The sequence below is a fragment of the Bison bison genome, unplaced genomic scaffold (assembly GCF_000754665.1).
Source record: "Bison bison bison isolate TAMUID 2011002044 unplaced genomic scaffold, Bison_UMD1.0 scf7180017864356, whole genome shotgun sequence".
NCBI lineage: Eukaryota > Metazoa > Chordata > Mammalia > Artiodactyla > Bovidae > Bison > Bison bison.
In genome coordinates, this window is record NW_011494928.1 from 4,633,527 (window position 1) to 4,637,366 (window position 3,840).

A 3,840-nucleotide genomic window follows, 5' to 3' on the forward strand; every position below is an offset into this window, starting at 1 on the left:
TTTTTTTTTTTTTTTAATGTATGGTTTATAAATTAACTATATCAAATGACTGCTACATATAGGAGTTTGACAATAGTTTATTCTTGTTCTTGCCTTTAAAACTTGATTTAGTTAGAAAGCTACTATGTCATGTCATGCCACAAGCATTATTGAACTATGCAAGAAGGTTTTACATATTCATTTTCTCTGCATTATAGTTAAAAATCTATGTGTTTTTTTTCTTAATCTGAGGAAGTAGCTGGCATAGGACTCTGGACTCAGTAAGAAAGTCGTTGGCTTTCTTACTTCTTTTGTAGAATTATGAACTTTGCCTAAATCATGACTCTCATACCTTAAAATTTTTTTTTTCAAAGAAAACAAAGTTTCTTTAAAAATTTTTTTGTGTGTGGAACCATATTATATAAAAAAGGGGTGGCCAGAGGTCCTGCATTTGTGACTTCTCAGTTCCACAAACCTGCAGTGACCCCTGTGGGACCTTCCCCTTCTATGGGACATAGTTTGGAACCTAACAGTTATGTGTTAATCCTTCTCACTAAACATCTTTAGAATAAAAACTTGCTGGCACATTGTTTTCTTGTGTATAATTTTCTCATCTTTCTGTGTTTTTGTTAAATGGAAAAGTTTAAAGAAAATTTCAGGTGTGTTCTCCTTAATAACATTCAACTCAAACTACTTCCTCCATTTGAACAGGATCCTCACCTAGAAATCAGAATAAAGGTCTCAGAAGTATGTATGTAGGGCAGGAGCTGTTAGGGGGAGAAGATAGTAATCTTGTGGGTCATTCCTAGGATCATGGGTCATTTTCTAATTCTTTGAAATTATGTGTACTCTATAGACTGATATTTATTGTACTTTTTATCAGATTGCTGCTGCTGCTGCTAAGTCGCTTCAGTCGTGTCCGACTTTGTGCGACCCCATAGACGGCAGCCCACCAGGCCCTGCCGTCCCTGGGATTCTCCAGGCAAGAACACTGGAGTGGGTTGCCATTTCCTCCTCCATTTATCAGATTAACGTTCTATATATATATGTTCTCTGTTATTTATAAGCGGAATAAGTAGGAATTCATTTTTTTATTTATGTGATTATTTTTCTACTTAAGTAATCTTCAAGTTAGGTCTGGTCTCTAAAAGTATTATTTAAATGTCACATTTAGTAAGCTGTATAACATTCCTACGATACTATCTCTTGCTTAACTTAAAGATAAATAATATTTAACTTATTTCAAATGCAACAAGAGTTGGACAGGAGTATAACTAGAGAACTAAGAGAAGGTATGTTGCCAAAATGTATGAATTAAATTTAGATATTGATTTCTGAAATACACTGTAAACAATAAATGGCATCTCTTTCCATTGTTTGGATAACAGATGCTATGCTAATTTTTTTTCTTATATATAGCTAATGAAAAATGTGAAAGCATGAGCAGTCACATTGAAAAATATTCTTCTTCCTCATTTATTCATCATGTTCTATAGTTTAAAAGAAATCTCAAAAGGTCTATGTATTTCTATTTATTTCTGGCTGTATCCTTTCTCTACTACTGCCATTGCTGTGGAACTGTCCATCTGCACCCTGACACCATTCTCAGAAAGCATTGAGTTCATCAATGTCTCAAGTGTCTGGTAGTGGTTAAGCAAGAACACCCAGACTCAAGCAGTTATGTTTGCATAGCTGTCACTTGATGGGTGACTTTATAATTTATGTGTCACTGACTTTGTCACTAGTTTATCTCTTGCCCTTAGGAAAAGCTCCAAACACTTGCATCAATTTGGGTCCTTCCGAAGTAGTTGGTCTTATCTCTTTACTACCTTATTCTGCTGCTTAGCTGTGCATCTAACCAGCCAGACTATGTAGGATCCCACAGATTTGTTTCCTCACCTCTGGACTTTGTACGTGCTTCTCCCCTCTGACTCTTGTACTTTTTCCTGTCCTTCAGGTAGCTACTTCCATAGCACCTTCACCAAAAAGCTGGCAGTATTGACACAAAGCCAGCTGTCCCTTCTGAGTGTTCCTTGTGCCATCTTGTATACCTGTCTTAGTATTTATGACTCTGTATGGAAATTGTCTGTTCATCTATTTTTACAGTTTATGGCATTATCCTGTCTCAGGGTGACTGGATCATCTTCATCTTGTAATTCCAGTGTTTGTTACAGCACCTTAGCAGATAGTTATTGAGTAAATGAATGAAGAATGAGAAAGCCAGAAGCTCTGATACTCAGCCACATGTGGGACCATGGGTTGATTATATAATTGTGATCTTGTATTTTGTTTTCTGTCATTTATAGATATGTTTCATTTTTCAGAGCACTTAGAAATATATCATGTTTTTGTTTTGTTTTTATTAATACTGAGTTAACTCAAGTATTTTAGATAAAGAATGTAATCCTTGTTTTCTTTCCAGCTGCTGCTGAATTTGAATCTGAGTCCTATGGATTGTCTCCTCTAGGAGCTACAGATGGGTCAAATCTGTCTCAGGACCTGCTTTTGAAAACATCACAAGAATATGTACAGATTTTGAAGAAAAAGTATATGATCTGAAAGATAAATAGTAAAAATTTCCCTCCTGGACTGTTTTCATGACATTTTAGTTGTTTCTCATTAAACATGATGAGAAAATCTTTATTAAAGGGAAATATTTTTGTGTGTATGATGAAAATTTGTATGGTATTTTAAAACTACTAGTTTTAAGTAGTACTAACACTACTTTTAAATAGTAGCATCTAAGTACTTTTGATACTAAGTATTTTCTCTGCAGCTAACTTAAGTGATTTAAAAATCAGCACTGTTAAGTTTTCCATATTCAAAGTGAAAGTGTTAATCACTCAATAGTGTCCAACTCTGTGACCAATGGACTGCAGCCCGCCAGCCTCCTCTGTCCTCTACTATCTTGTGGGTTTAGCTCAAATTCATGCCTATTGAGTTGCTGATGCTATCCAACCCTCTCGTCCTCTGTTGTCACCTTTCTCCTCCTGCCTTCCATCTTTCCCAGCACAAGGGTCTTTTCTGATGAGTCAGCTCTTCACATGAAGTGGCTGAAGTGTTGGAGCTTCAGCCTCAACATCAGTCCTTCCAATGAATATTCAGGATTGATTTCCTTTAGGATTGACTGGTTTCATCTCCTTGCAGTCCAAGGACTCTTGAGAGTCTACTCCCAACACCACAGTTCAAAAGCATTCTTTGGCAGTCAGACTTCTTTATTGTACAACTCTCATATCTATACATGACTACTAGAAAATAGTGTATATATGTTAACTCCAGTCTCCTAATTTGTCCCTCCCCTCATGTTTCCCCTGTCATAACCATAATTTGATTTTCAGATCTTTTGAGTTGGTTTCTGTTGTGTAAATAAGTTTATTTTTATTAAATTCCACATTTAAGTGCTGTGATACTTGTTTTTCTCTGAGTTACCTCATTTAGTATTGTGATTTCAAGATCCATCTGTGTTTCTGCAAATGCCATTATTATTTCTTTTTATGGCTAATATTCCATTTTCATTGGTGTGTGTGTGTGTGTGTGTGTGTGTGTGTGTATACTGCATCTTCTTTATCCATTCTTCTGTTGATGGACACTTAGGTTGCTTCAATGTCTTGGCTATTGTACATAGCTCTGCAGTGAACATTGGGGTGCATGTACCTTTTTGAATTATGGTTTTCTCCAGATATATGCCCAGGACTGAGATTTCTGAATCATATGGTAACTCTATATTTAGTTTTTATAGCAACCTTTATAGAGTTTTCTATACTGGGTGTACTTAGGTGCATTCCATAAGCAGTGTAGAAGGATTCCCTTTTCTCTACACTCTCTCCAGCATTTATTGTTTGTATATTTTTTGATGGTGGC

The 3,840-nt window shown here is 35.8% G+C and overlaps 1 pseudogene; it reads left to right on the plus strand.

Annotated features, from left to right (window-relative positions):
* LOC104999624 overlaps positions 1 to 2,538 on the plus strand; it is a 96,325-nt pseudogene extending 93,787 nt beyond the window's left edge.
* The last annotated feature ends 1,302 nt before the right edge of the window (positions 2,539 to 3,840 follow it).